We start from the raw sequence: 16,437 nt of genomic DNA, 5'->3' as shown, positions 1-16,437 counted from the left end.
AAAATCGTTTACGCATCCTCTGCAGCAGGAACAGTGCAGAGAAAAAGTATGTACAGTAAACCCCATAACTGAATACACTTCATACGCTTCAGTGCGACACAGAACGCCTATACTGCAACAAAGTAAAAAGATGAGACAGACACGTGTCTTCAATAACTTGCATGTTTAATCAAAATACAAGCATTCGGCACATCGTTAACTTGTTGGAAAGTTTAATCAGGTTTTATCAATTGTATTATTTTAAATGTGAAATAAATAGCATCAGTGCAGAGGCTATAACACACTACAAAAGTCACATTAAATCACGGAAAGTAGGCTAGGCTAATTAACGGAACTATATGAATATACAGCCGGAGCCCAGTCCAGGGTTCTGAAAGCGACAAGTAACAAGTGTGCCCATCAACTGTCTAGATATTAGGCCTATACGTAACATTTAGTCCTCCACTTTATATCACAGGTAGTATAACGTTTAAAATGACTACAAAACAAAAGCAATATAGTCTACAGTGAACGGCGCATTGTCCATTTGTCATACATGTCCAAACAGACCCGCTCACTTGAATAGGAAAGTAGCGCGGCGGTTCGTTGCTTCAGCAAACCTCTCGATGACTTTACTGTTGAAATCCATCTGTCCCTGGATCAATGCATTTTCAATGGAAAGCATGTCAAGGCCGTTCAGTCGCTGGTGTCTGTTCTGTTCTGACAGATGTATAATGTCTTTGAATCCAGCCGATGCCCAAATAGTCTCCACCAAAAATCATACATGGGAAACAGAACAGCGCATGTTTCGAGGTGGTAGCGGTTAGCCATCTCTTTTTGTCAAACCATTCCTGTTGGCCCTAAACGTTTTATCTCCAACTTCTCTTCCAAAGGCAATGTACTAAACCGCATGGTCAACAAATAATCGACACGATTCATTGTGAAAACTTTAGCTAGCTAGCATTAGCGATAGACGTACAGTAGATGAACTGAATTGCTTTGTGATTATTTCCTGTCATGTCAGACCACGTTAAAGACATTAGCGTTTAATAGTTTTTCGCCACCTGTTGCTAGGCAGAATTCATACCCAATATAATTTGCGTGAGGTTTTCCCTGCTTACGCCAAACACGCTCACGTTGTTCCCCTCGCAACTATGGGGCAAGAGTGCTCCGCTGCCCCACAGCAGAAAGACGGGACAGGGAGCGCAGTGCGCACACACTAGTAATTACTAGTAATTAGTAATTACTCCAAAAACAGCACTATACGAATTATGAGTCAAGTTTTATATATTTATACACACCAATTTCACCATTTAATCTATTTTGTATTAAATATAAAATACTTATTATTATTACTAATAAAAAATATGACTAATAATTGTTTCGTATTTGTAATGTACTTTATGAGACTTTATGTTTGTAATGTACTTTATAAAGAAAAAAAACCTGTATATCCCCAAATTTGATTCTATGCAATATGTTTTTTCAAATGTTGTATTTGTCTTGTAGGCTACTTTTGTGTAAGCCGTATATTGTGGGTAAAATGCACTATAAATTCAAATGAACTTAAACTTAAATGTGTATTGCAGTGGAATCCTAACTCGAGATCCGAAAAATCGAATCAATTTCCCATTGACATGAATGCAAGATTTACGCGCGCGGATTTGGAGTTAGGATTCCACCCAAAATGCGTTGCTATTGGTATCATTATGACGTTGATATGTACACAGAATTGAGAATGTTCTGCAATAATACACAAAGTTCTTGAACTTTTAGTTCAGTGGCATAACGAGCTAAGACGCAACCTGAACCTGTGCAATCAGTATTACCAGAGTGAGATATAAAGAGATTATAACCGGAAGATTCGGCGCTTATACACAGCCTACTGACTGAGGTAGGCTAATGTAGGCCAGAGATGTAGTATAGTTGACATATAGTATAGTTTTATAACACTTGTATTTGTAAATACTTGAGACGGCATAGGCCGACTACCTTTACAGCATTTGGACAAGGGACGCGTAAAAATGTCACTGAGAGATATCTGTCACTAGGAGATGATATTCCCATTAAGTCGAATTCAGCGTTGGATATTTCTATATGCCTAAAAACTCACATCTTTAGAAAGGCCTTCCTTTAGGTCCTGTCCTCTTGTTGTTGTTAGTGTTTTGTTTGTGTTTTTGTTTGTGTGTCTATTGCACTCAACTGCACAGGCTTTGAAATTGTTGGCTACAAATGAAAAACACATTCCAAATCAAATATATTTTTTATTATTATTAGAGACCTAAATGCATGAATTGAATTAGGGCTATTTTAATTTTGCGGAGGTCTTCTGCTTGTTAGCCTATAGGCTCCTACCTGTACCAGGCCGATTCCAGTTAATGAAATGTGCCCATTATATGGCCACTGATATTTGACCTGTTGACCACAATTGTAGGCTATATTTCAAGGCGTGTCAACAAACATAGCCAGCCAACCCACACTGGAAGCTTTTGCTGACTCTAACATAGGCCTCTGACAGGACCAAGTCACTTCGAACCATTGCATCGAACGCTGAGTTGTTAGGCAGTGAATTACCATGATAGTCATTCCAAACCCATTATGACGCCAGCCGAACGCACATTATAGATAATAACATTTCTTTGCTGCCAATCGGTGTACTGGTATTTGTTGACTGATTCAGAAGGGCAAACTCAAAGATTGTTATACCATTCTCATTTGGGGAATCTTTCTGACATTCCTGTTGCATTATAGTATGGGTGTGTGGAGATTATTTCAATCATTTTTGTTTGTGTTCTATCTACTGTAGGTGCATAAAAACAATGGAGGTGAAAATATATATGAGTATTGAGGATATCAGGAAGGAGCATGAGAGGATTAAGACAGAGAAGGCAGAGTTTGAGAAAAAGATAGAGGAATATGAGAAACAAAAGAGAAGGGACCAAAAAGTTAGGCAGAGGGAGGAGGAGATCCTGGCCAGAAAGGCAGAAAGACTGCAGGAGGACAGGAATGAGTTCAATAGGGAGAGGGACGAGATGGACAGTGGGATCAAGATCCTCATGATGGAGATTGAGAAAGAGAAGGAGTCCTCAAAGGAGATACTTAGAAAGGCTGAGAAGGCAGAGGCAGAGTTAAATATGATGAGGAAGGAGAGCGTGAAAATCCAAAGAGACGGACAGAAGGTGGAGCAAGAAATGCTCAGGATGTGGAAGGAGAAGGAGACATTTCTCAAGGCCAAGAAACAGATGGAGAAAGAGATGGAGAAAAATATGGTGGCAGTCAAGAGGAGAGAGGCCCTGGTGATGGAGGCCGAAGAAAGACTTAAACTGAGCAAGGAAAAAGAGAAGGAAGAGCAGGAGAAGGAGACCTCAAAGGAGATGCTTAGAAAGACAGAGAAGGTCGGAGCAGAGTTGCAAATGATAAAGAAGGAGTGGATGAAAATCAAAAGAGACGGGCAGAAGGTGGAGCAAGAAATGCTTGGGATGTGGAAGGAGAAGGAGACATTTCTCAAGGCCAAGAAACAGATGGAAAAAGAAATGGAGGCAGTCAAGAGGAGAGAGGCCCTGGTGATGGTGGCTGAAGAAAGAGCGAAACAGAGTCTGGAAAAAGAGAAGCTAGAACAGGAGAGGGAGACATTGAAGAAGGTGAGCATGGTGACGATTAGAGAGATGGTAGAGAACCTATAGACTAAGTAGATGAAGGTGATTGTTGCTAGTTTTACTATAGCATTTAGTCCATGACCTTCAACTCTCAGTTGAATTTGTCCAATTCTTGTCTCACCTTGCACTCCCCTCTGATGTTACTTTTTTAATTTCAGATGAACGATGGCTCCAGATATGCAGATATGCCCCAACCCTCATGTTCTCTGATGGCTCAGCTGGTACACAATCAGGCAAACCAGGGGACGAGCCTTTCTGTCAAAAGCCTTGTTGATGTGGCCCTGGCTGAGAGCGTGTGGGGGTGCAGAGATAAGACAGGGGACTGCACATGCCGACACCGTTAGCCTGGAAACCTCAACACAATTGGCCGCTATTTAGGGATACATAGCAAATCAATTTATATAGTTGTCTTAAGTTCAATAAATTAAGTTGAACATTAAATTAAATTGACTTCCTTTCTCTACCACTGTGACTGCTTGTGGCATTTATTATTATAGAAAGTCTTACTTGTGATGACCGTGATGTATGTAGCTGAAGATGAATGTAGCTATTTATTTTAAGTCGCTCTGGATAAGAGCTTCTGCTAAATTACTCAAACGTAGGCCTAAAGTACATCCGTAAAATAATGTATCCATTTCCTGTTAACCATCTCTAAACCCTAGATGGCAGTATTTACTCTTACACCAGAAACGTGACCAGTTGCACGTGTGGATGCAGAATAAATAGCCCTCCCAGTCTGTTTCTGCAAGGAACTTCTAATTTATGGATTCTCTACATATGTTGAGAGTCTTGTCAAGTCTGAATATGTTAGAGTTGGGGTTTGTCCTCTACCTCCAAATATAAACGAGGACAATCACTTTGTTTTTCATACAGGTACCACTATTGTATGTATTTCTATTATCAAGGTTTCTATTACTTTACCATACTATGAAACTAATTGAATATGTTTTTAAGCGTCCAAAAAGCATTGATACCATTTCCAAGCACTCCAAGAATCATTTTGCGTTGCTGCTACAGCAGCCGCGCAATGTCAACACTTTACACACGCACTGGTGTAGCATGTAACATTAAAATCCATCAACTTCATATCAAACCATTGATGATTGGTGAACTTGTTGGATCAGTTAAGGCCTGTGCCAGAAATCAGTACATACACCAATCACACAATGGGACTATAACAGACACATACAGTGCATTCTGAAAGTATTCAGACCCCTTCACTTTTTCCGCATTATGTTATGTTACAGCCTTATTTTAAAATAGATTAAATTATTAATCTAATCATTAATCTACACACAATACGCAATAATGACAAAGGTGCTTCAACAAAGAACTGAGTAAAGGGTCTGAATACTTATGTAAAGGTGATATTTCAGTTTTTTATTTTGAATAAATTAGCAACAATTTCTAAAAACCTGTTTTCACTTTGTCATCATGGGTTATTGTGTGTAGATTGATGAGGAAAAAAAATTGTTGAATCCATTTTAGAATAAGGCTGTAACATCACAAAATGTGGAAAAAGTTAAAGGGTCTGAATACTTTCCGAGAGCACTGTATTTACATCTTGATTCACAGAATCACGCCTTGTACACACTTGCAAGTGATAGCAACGCCCATCACCTGTCCCAATAAAGAGATGCTCCAAGCGCACCATTTCATCCTTTCCACTCTTCACTCTCTGACTGTCTGAAGTGTACTGTAGTTGTGTTGTTGTAGCTGGCTACACCTCAGCCTATGATTCTCACGGGGCGTTAGATTGTCTCTGATAGAATCCTACGGTTCAGCTCAACATTCAACGACGATTTTCACCTTCTGAGCACCTGTTAACTCTCTGAGCTAGCAGGCTAACCTGTGAGCTCTCAATTCTTTGTTATTGTTGAACCCTAGCTCAACAATAATTCCTCAGGTTATTATTATAACTTGCTAGGTCATATGTGTAGGCTACAGCTAGCACTTGGGACGGTCGGCTAACTAAGTTACTTGTTGTTTCCGGACAGCTGAGAACCTTGGCTAGCTTTGACAAGCTAATATTGAGAAATATTAGCACCCTGTTTGCAGGAGGGTTGGCCAGCTTGTGTTTGTAGCCCTGGGACTACTGAGCACTTTCTAGTTTGACATAATTCCTAGTTAGTTACCTCGTATAATGATCTAGAATATGCCAGTTCTCTCTAGTGTGAGACCAGTGCCATATCTAACTATGCGGGTACCAGTTCCCTGTGGTAGCACGTGGGTGTAGTAATGCTGAGGTGTGCTGATATTGTACCTGCTTGTTGCTTCGTGCGCTGTATCTAAACTAGTCAACTACACTATCTACAACTACACTGTCTATCACAACTAAGTCAACTAATAAACATGGGCTACGCATATCTTAAACATGCCTGTGTCTGTGTGTTTGTGTGTGTGTGTGTGTGTGTGTGTGTGTGTTTGCATACATGTGTTTTTTCGGGGATGCATAGAAAGTCTTCCAGCTGTTCCAATGAGAACATCCGTCCATAGACCTATGCATTTAATTCTGGTTTGTTTATAACTAAGAGGAAGACACGGTTATCATCAAAAACCACTAGTTATCATCAAAAATGATGGTCACAGTTTGCTAAAAAAAAGTACCTAAAAAGCCTGCAGAGGTCTCGTAAAAATGAAAGTTTGGAGAAAAAAGGATCTGCCCAAGATTTACAGCATACCACCTCATCTGTGAAACATGGTGCAGGGGGTGTTAGGTTTGGGCATGTATAGTTGCCATTAGAACTTGTTAACTTGTCTTAATTGATGATTGTACCTGCTGACGGCAGCAGCAGAATGTATTCTGAAGTGCACAGAAACATCTTGTCTGCTTGAGTGCAAGCAAATGCGTCCAAATGCATTGGATGGTGCCACACCATACAATAAAACAATGCCATAGCCAAAACACTGCCATCGCAACTAGTGGAAAGATCTTGATTGGCCAAGTCAATCTTCAGATTAAAATTCAATTGAACATGCATTACATTTCCCTAATGATAAGAATTTAGGCAAAAAGACCTCAAAACAAACAACAACTGAAGATGGCTGCAGTGCAGGCCTAGCAGAGCATCACCAAAGAAGATGCCCAGCGTCTGGTAGGGTTAGTGGGTTGCAGACTTCAGGCAGTTATTGTCCACTAAATACTAGTGGATTGTCCACTAAATACTAAACATGACTGCTTCATATGGACATTTGATAAGTCTGTCCCATTACTTTTGGGTACACTGAAATAGGGGGACTATGCATAAAAAGTGGGGTAATTTTTGAATGGTGAAACCAATGTGTACACAAATACCGTCAAATAAAAGCTGAGAATCTCTACTTGTAATAATTGTTTAATTTCAAATCTAAACGTTTAGAGTATAGAGCCGAAAGAACAAAAAATGTTTTGTTGTCCCATTACTTACACAGGCAGGGGTTTGGGAAAGTGAACAACATTTGATGGTGAATACATACTGTATGTCAAACCCCAGCCTGACCACTCCGTTCTTCCACCTCGGCTGGCCGCCTCTAAGAGGATGGAGTGGTTGCGCTAGTTGGTCACGGCTTTTCACTGTCTTGGCGCCCCGGTGGTGGAACGAGCTTCCCAGTGCGGTCAGGACTGCAGAGTCACTACCTATCTTCCGCCGTAGATAGAAGACCCATCTCTTCAGGCTACATCTTGACTGTCCCTCCTAAAGACCTCTTCACCTTCCACTACCCACCTGTACAGTACCTCTAATGTAAAGCATTTTTAAAAAGCATTGTGACTACCAATGGCCCATCTGCTAAATGTCAAAAATTTAAATGTAAATGTGGTGAAAATGGGTGAAGTGTCTAGCCCCAAATTTTCAAAAAATGGTTAGGGCATAAACCCAATATTTTCATGTTTTATTCATTTTTCCAGAGAACAGATTGGTGTTGAATTGTGGGATATATGAAGGATTGCCCCTTGTGGTAGGGTCTCTCTCTGATAACCCCCCCCCCCCCCCCCCCCCCTAAAAAGTACCACATAGGTTCTTGACATCAAAGATGAGCATGGAAATTAACAGGCCATGTAGCAATTAAGCTTATTTTATTTTCTCGTGCATGAGGTTATTCGCAGGTTACCTAAATGTTAACCTCGTCCTCAGGCTATTGCTCACAGCGCATATAAGTCTGGAATAACGACGACTCAAACCTGGCCGTAGGGTGATTACTGATTAAAGTATTTGTTATTACTATTAATTATTATATTTGTTATTGCTCGTACAAAAGTCCTACAATTCCGAAGCGAGTATAAACCAAGGCAATAATTAATATTAAATACATTTAAATACATTCATAAAGTTCTTCATAACCAACATCAGGGAGATGTGACCAGAGAGGTGGTTGAGTGGATCCTGGCTATAAGGGCACACTCTTGCCAACACACATTCTGGTGTGACATGTGCGATGTCTTATTGATCTATGTTGCTTTGGCTGTCTCCATGTGTGGATCATTGTAATCAGGGGTGGGGCTGGCCTTTTAAACACCTGTGCTTTGTTTCATTCAGGGAAAACAAAGAGATTTTTAACATTTCTTTTAAAGAGACAACACACATTTTCTGCCATGCCTCTGTCAATTGATTTGGCTTTAATCAATGGTTTCTTCTTGATGTTGTGTACATGTTTTCATGCCTATGTCACCTTTCAGAGGAAATCAAGGAACCTATCCAGATCTGATGTCGTATTAGATGAGTCAAACCCTGTCAGAACATAGTTTGCTTTTGCTAGATTCTTTTCTTTTCTTTTGTCTAGTATTGGTATACATGGTCGAAATGATGCACTCATGTTTAGTATTTGGTCGACAATACTTTGTATGCAATAACCGTCTGGGACCCATTGACCCCACCAGGTGCTGGGTATCTTCTCTGGTGATATTCTGCCAGGCCAGCCATCTTTTTGCCAGGTCTTTTTGCCCAAAATCTTACCATCAGAAAATGAAATGCATGTTCAATAGGATTTAAATCCAAACATTGACATGGCCAGTCAAGAACTTTCCACTTTTTCGCCCTGAAAATCTCCCTAGCTCCAATGGCAGTATGTTTTGGGTCATTGTCTTACTGTATGATGAAGTGCCATCCAATGAATTTGGAAGCATTGCTTTTACTCGACCAGACAAGATATTTCTGTACACTTCAGAATACATTCTGCTGCTACTGTCAGCAGTAACATCATCAATTATGATAAGTTAGCAAGTTCTAGTGGCAGCTATACATGCCCAAACCATAGCATCCCCTCCACCATGTTTCACAGATGAGATGGTATGCTGTAAACCTTGGGCAGATCCTTTTTTCTCCAAACTTTCCTCTTGCAATCACTCTGATAATATTCATCTTATCTGTCCACAAGACTTTTTTCCACACCTCTGCAGGCTTTTTAGGTACTTCTTAGCAAACTGTAACCCGACTATCCTTTTTAAGAATAACTAGTGGTTTGCATCTTGCAGTGAAGCCTCAGCCATTTGCGATTGCTGAGCTCATCAGTGCTTGATTTTGGCAAGTCTAAGGTTTTGACTATGTTTCAGATTTTTCAGCTTTCACCATTTGTCAATTCCTTTGCTATTGTAATGTATCTAACACCTTGTCCTTTGTTGGGAATGATATTTAAGGAGAGGGACAGCGAGATATTCTTTGAGTTTTGGGTTAGGCCCATCACGGGCATCATTCTCCCGCGTTGTCCTTGACGCACGTTAACGTATGGTTAAAACTTACAGACGTATGTTGTTTTAAATTGTGTTAAATTGGTTATTTTGTTGATACTCTATTCTCATTCTTCCTATGGGCATTAATGTGATGTTGTGCGCTCGATAAAGGTTCTGTTAATCAGGGCTGGCTCTAGCCATTTTGGTGCCCAAGCATTTTTCCTTCTTTTGCATTATCAAATGTCTAAATTAAGCACTCATGTTTAGTATTTGGTCCCCAATCCTTTGTATGCAAAAGTGCAAAAGTCTGTGACCCATTGACCCAACCAGACGCTGGGTATCTTCTCTGGTAATGCTATGTTGCAGCGACTGTTGTTGTTTTTTTAGGATGTTTTGCCCTAAGTCTCCTCTTGAGCAAATGAAATGCATGTTCTATAGGATTTAAATCTGGAGACTGACTTGGCCAGTCAACAACTTTCCACTTTTTGGCCCTGAAAAATTCCCTAGTTCCTATGGCAGTATGTTTTGGGTCATTGTCCTGCTGTATGATGAAATGCTGTCCAATGAGTTTGGAGTCATTTACTTGTACTTGGACTGACAAGATGTAAATAAATGATTCTCAATTATGGTGAGCATTCTTTGGTTATCCACTGGAAGTCTTCCTTGGCCTACTAGGTAATTTGCGATTTCTGAGCTCACCAGTGCTTTCTTTCCTTTTAATGAAGTTAAATGAAGTTCCAAACTGTTGATTTTGGTAGGTTTAAGGTTTTGGCTATGTTTATTTTTTTTCTGATATTTCAGCATCATAATGGCTTCCCTGACTTTCAATAACATCTCTTTGGTCCTCATGTTGACAAGACACCAATAGCAGACTGCACAAATTATGTGACGGAACACACCTGACGAACACACTTGTCAAGCCAATTGTCCTATCACTTTTGTGTAGCCTGAAATAGGGGGATTATGCATAAAAGTGTTGGAATTTCTGAATGATAAACCAATATGTACATTATATAAAAAATAAAAATCTCTACGTTTTTATTTCAAATCCAAACAGAAGAAAAAATGCTTCACTGTCCCATTACTTACGCACGGTACTGTATAACCTTCTGTGGAAAGGGTTTTACATGGAACCCAAAAGGTTTCTTCAAAGGGACAGTGGAAGAAGAACCCTTTTTGGTTCTAGGTAGCACTTTTTCAAAGAGTGCAGGATCTGTGATGGGTCTGTCTGTCTCTATCTACGGTATATTTGCTTGAATGCCACAGCCTATTTAAGTATTGTTGCTGACCATGTGCATCCCTTCATGGCCACAATTTACCCACCTTCTAATGGCTACTTCCAGCATGATAATGCACCATGTCACAAAGCAAAAGTCGTCTTAAACTGGTTTCATGAACATGACAATGAGTTCAGTGTTCTTCAGTGGCCTTCCTTGTCACCGGATCTGAATCCAATAGAACATCTTTGGGATGTGGCACAACGGGAGATTCACATCTTGAAAGTGCACCTGAAAAATGTGCAGGAATTGCGTGATGCAATCATGTCATCATTGACCAGAATCTCAAAGGAATCAATGTCACGAAGAATTGAGGCTGTTTTGAGAGCAAAGGGAGGCTCTACCTAGTATTAGTATAGTGTTCCTAATAAAGTGTTGGGTGAGTGTATATCTAACTATCTTTGTTTTTGCTGGTCTGTAGGATCTATGATGGCCGTCAGCCCGTCCTGTGTATCATGGACACAGCCATGATCAAAACCATCCTCATCAAGGAATGCTACTCCCTTTTCACTAACAGGAGGGTAATACGCTAAATTGAAGTTGTTGTATGGGGAAAAAAACATAAGGGCTCATTAAATAGATAATATCATTGTTATTATAGCATTATTAATATTCGGTTAATTTTGCAGTATATAATCATTGTTATTTTTCTAGAATTTCTATCTCAACGGGCCTCTGTATGACGCCGTGTTTATCGCTGAGGATGATGCATGGAGACGGATCCGCAGTGTCCTGTCTCCCTCCTTCACCAGTGGGCGGATCAAAGAGGTACAGTCCCATCTCTCCTCTCCTTCTTTTATTCATTCCAACAACACAAATAAATGAATGACTAACAACTCTGACGTGTGTGTGTGTGTTTATGTGATTTGTACTATGTGTATAGTGTGTATTCATTGTTGTTTGTTGTTGTGTGAAGCAGCAACTTTAATTGTCTAAGACAAATTTCCATCCGGGACAACAAAGTATATTTAATCTTATCTTAGATAAGTTCAGTGGTCAGATGACAGAGTTTAGAATAATAGTTCATCTTTGGAGTCACTTATCCCTTGACTATATACATAATGTATCCTGTATGAATGTATATTCTCAGGCTATATAAACATTAAAATAATTCCTGTTTCAAACATGATATTAACCCATGTTTTGCACATATTAATCCATGTATCAATCATCATATTTTTCCATGTATCCTTCCCAACTCAGATGTTCGGGATCATGAAGCAGCACTCTGGTAATTTGGTCAGCAATCTGAAGAAGACGGCCGATAACGAAGAGCCCATTGAACTAAAAGAGTGAGTATTTCTCTCCGAGAAGATAAGGTGAATTTGTAATTTCAGTGAACTCCCCCTTTAATTTTGTGGTTGTGGTTCTGGTGGTCAAAGATTTTGTGGTTGTGTTCCAGGTTCTTTGGACCATACAGTATGGATGTGGACGTCAGCACTTCATTCAGTGTCGACATCGACTCCCTCCACAACCCCTCTGACCCCTTTGTGACCAACATCAAGAAAATGCTCAAGTTTGACATCTTCAGCTCACTGTTCCTCACAGTCGGTACAACTGCCTCCATATAGCTTTCAGTCTCAATCATTTTGTGCTTAATAAATGAAGCTATCGATTTCATTACACTGTGGAAACACTCTATGAGACCACCAGTAGCTCTCTGTCCTTCCTGGCCTACAATCTGGCAACCAGCCCTCACATTATGACCAAGCTGCAGGAGGAGATAGACACTGTTTCCCAACAAGGTAACCCCTCTGCAGACTCCTATATAGTACTATTCATGTGGAACAGGAAATATGATAGTGACAGTATTTTAGAGGGTACTGATGAGTGTGTAACCCCTGTGCACTGCAGACTCCTACAGTATCTATTACTATTGCTTTGGAACAGATGGTTAGATAGGTGACAGTATTTTGCAGTGTGCTAATGTGTCTGTAGCATCCCTGTGCAGACTTCTGCCCAGTATTATTCATTTGAAACAGGAAGTAGATAGGTGTTGTTGGAATCTTCAGAATAGTTAAAAGGCCAGTACCTGAGGACCTGAGGGATCTACAGGGTATATACCTTAAAAGCATGTCTGACATGCAGTGGTGTGCGTGACCATAGAGTGATTTCTAAACTAATACAATTATCTTAAAATAAATTATAAAACGAACAGGTTATCAGTGCAGAGACTTGTATGATATGTGCTCTCCATCTGACTCGTGCTGCTGCAATCTGTATCATTTGCCAATAGCTTTCTTTGGTCGACCAGACAGGAGAGTGTTACAGTAATCAAGGCTGCTAGTAATACAAGCATGCATTTGTCATTCAGTGTCAGCCTGGGAGAGGAAAGGTTGCACCTTTACAGCTGTGTTCTGTAAAGGTCCATGTAATATTCAACCTTTTTAAAAGCTTCCTAAAGGTTGTAATGACTATCTTTAATCGGTAGCGATCAGGGAACGAGATCCCTTGAAATAAATATGTCATTTACAAACGCTGTTTTGGTTCGGAAAACACGCTTTTTAAAATGGAGTGTCCTACCTGGTTTTTGCTCGAATGACTAGTTCTGTGACATCCATATGTCCGCAATGCATTTCACCAGGAAATCAATCAAACTGTTTGACTGGTGCTACAGAGTCGATAGTTGCCCTTAGTTTGGTGTTGAAGCTGGTTAATAAATCATTATCACAGGAGGAAGCTGTTGATGGTGTACTATTCATATTCATCATCATGAATCTCATCTGCTCAGCGACATGGCTAGATAAATAATAGAGGATGCAACAGGAGTAAGACCCTTTGTAATCACTAGGTCCAGGGTGTGGCAGTGGTTATGGGTGAGCCCAGTAACTCGCTGAATAAAGTCCGTAGAATTCAAGAGATTCATCAAATCCATGGCTGTCGAGTCAGTCTCATTGTCCACATGTAGGTTAAAATCACCAATGATAATAATCTTAGCATAATTTGAATGAAAGGTAGATGGGCCTTGGATGAAACCGTGATCTTTACATTTCTCATCCTTGTCATCAGGTGTCTTTATCACTCATTACTGTGCAACAGGAGGCTGATGGAGGTAGAAATGGGAGGACAGCTCATTGTAATTAGAGCTTGACAGACATATCTGATATTGGCCTTAAAGAAATATCGGGGAGTTATTCACCATGTTATATATAATATAGAGGAAACTGGACAGCACTTATTATGGATCATTTAACACAATTACACATGACACAACTGTGTTAACAGAGACACAATACGTCCTGCTCCTGTACATGTTTGTATATACTGTACATTTTCCCCTATGTCTGCTAAGGGCTTCACTGCTTTTTCCACTGTTTATGTGGCACATAATATATTTATATGTAATTGGCCACTTACGTAAATGTGTTATTTTATATGTATGCACTTTATCTTGCATGTTTACAGACTCCCCCCATTCAATTTCACGCATTTCTATTTGGAGTATAAAAGGCACTAGATCACCTGCGGGTATATAAGCTGTGGCTTGCGCTGCGTTCTTCAGTTGGCAGTTAATACCTGAACTAGTAAAGACTGAGGACCAGACGACTCACTAGTGTGTTTTCCATTTATTCTTAAGCATAAGCATTAATACAGTTTGTCATTAATGTAGGCTTTCTATTTAGTGTACCGTTAGGCATAGTAGCATATGAAGTTTGTAGTCTGTTAGCGGTAATTGCGCTAGCTTGGTATCCTAAACGAGGACGAGTTAGCACTAGCTTGCCGTTTACGATGAGTGGTTGTTGTCAAATGACACCTGACAAAACATGTCGAAGGGAGTCTGGTGTAACGTTTGCCTGACTCCACTGATACAGATGTATGTGTAGGATTTAATGTTAGAGTGTTTTGTAGTTTACATTTTCTTTGTTTTTCTTCGTTTTCACCTAACGGTTAAGAGAAGGTAGACGGTTAGAGCCAGAGTCCGAACCGCTGATGAACAGCGCTGTAGTTTACCGTTGCCAAGGCAACCAGGCAGCTCACAGGTTGTACCATATTTCTAAATCATTATTTTGATATAATACTGAAATGTTGATATTATATTGTTATTGTTTTACATTGTAATTTGTATTGTTCCAACTAAGTTCATTGGCAGTTAATACCTGAACCACGAGTATGTTTTCCATTTATCCCCCCCCCCCCCCCTATTCTAACCCTAACCCCAACCCCACCCAGAGACCTCTTCATCCCCGCTACCCCCCTTGTACAAGTTCTCTCCTGCTAATACAAATAAAATGAAATAGCCGACTGCCTATGGCCCCTGGTGTGAGCATTGATTACTTTGTCTTATGATGACTGTTGGATAGATGATTCAATTACTTAAACAAATGTATTGTTGTAAGTCGCTTTGGATAAAGGCGTCTGCTAAATGCCATGAATGTAAATGTAAATTACAATGGAGGGCCATGTCCAGAAACGACCCCGAGCCCCTACCACTGATCTATATACCTATATCTATGTCTGTGTTTTGTCTATTAATTAATAATATGATGATGATTAATCCCAACGACGTATATTTTCCAAGAAACAACATGAGCATATCTGTAATCAAATAAATATCTCCTGCGTCATAATGCTGTTGTCTTGATGACGCTGCTAGCAATGACGTAAATTTATGTAAAAGTCACTTTGGTCACTTGAACCTCCAGTTGTTGTCAAATAGCCTTTGCTGATTGTCATTTGTAATGTGGTACGCTCATTAGTGGAAATAGATTCAATTACATTTCAACACAATGGAGAAAAACTGGTGGGACCCGGCGCAGGTAAGTTTGCCTTGCTCTATTTTAGTTTAAATAAACGGGAATACTTTACATTAAATTGCCCCAATACTTGGGCCAAATGTCCAAGGACGTAGGATGTATCTTTCGAGAGGGGGTGCTGCCTAAATGTTGTGTAAAGGGCTGTGCCATGGCTGCTGGTGGGCCGGTCGATCTGTGGGCTGCGGGGCCGGTGAGCGACACGATGTGTGGGCTTCGCGCAGATCCCCCCTACCTTAATCGAATAAGCACTAGGCCGACAAGCTCCTGTATATTTTCAGCCTACCTCAAGTCCGTGAACTGCCTTCAAGTAAACGCAAAGCTGTAAGAAGCAGGGCTGAAAATTAATCAAATGTAATCAAATCAAGCTCTATCATCCGTGGTGACAACATGTTACTGTACACTTGTTTGTATTCGTATGTTATCGTCCAGTCAAAGTAGCCTACAATTCAAAGCAACATTTCCCCCACAATCAGGACCTAGACCTACTGCAAAGAAATACCCTTAATTGGCTACTCTTTGTTGTTAGATCTCTGGGAAGTAATTCATCCGACTCGGCAGACAGTTTGATCCCAACATCAAGTCAAATCGCGGTAATTTCGGTGAGCGCTTAATTCCAAAAACAGCTGTTTGTCAGTGAAAGAGCAGCGTAACAGCCTAAAAAGCGAAACGGGACGAGCTCAATCGTTGTTACAGAGAGAAATGTGGCTGCAAAATCAACCATTTTAAAGATCAACATTAAAACGAGACAGCTTTATAAATAACCTATAGAGGATGGACTATCGAAGAAAGATGATTGACAGAACAATATCAAAATGGTTAATTTGATGTTTTCAGGTAGGCCCTATCTAAAATATAACCAAACATAGTTGGCACTAATAGGTCTTAATCGACAGGACCTTTCCTTAAGTAAGTCGTAAGTTGACTTTGCAAAGGGCCTACAATTACTTACTGTACAGGCCTACATGATTTGCAATATAAATTGTGTCGGATATGTTGAATAAAAGGTAGATGTAGGCCTTTTTTAAAGGCAAAACTAGAGAGCCCCTTTTGGGAAATTGGGAACGCAACAGCCTATTCTTGAGAACATTGTGAGGTACCGCAATCTCTTTGCGAGGTAAGCCTGTTAT

General features: G+C 40.1%; 1 pseudogene across 1 annotated transcript in view; it reads left to right on the top strand.

Annotated features, from left to right (window-relative positions):
* Window positions 1-16,437, top strand: part of LOC310808835 (cytochrome P450 3A27-like) — a 221,489-nt pseudogene that overhangs the window by 65,546 nt on the left and 139,506 nt on the right. Inside the window, exon 3 of the transcript in view lies at window positions 10,978-11,077. The product of the transcript in view is annotated as a cytochrome P450 3A27-like (transcript). The remainder of the gene's footprint in view (window positions 1-10,977; window positions 11,078-16,437) is intronic.

Source organism: Argentina silus (assembly GCF_951799395.1).
Source record: "Argentina silus genome assembly, chromosome: 8".
NCBI classification, from domain to species: domain Eukaryota; kingdom Metazoa; phylum Chordata; class Actinopteri; order Argentiniformes; family Argentinidae; genus Argentina; species Argentina silus.
This window is presented reverse-complemented; position numbering and strand designations above follow the sequence as displayed.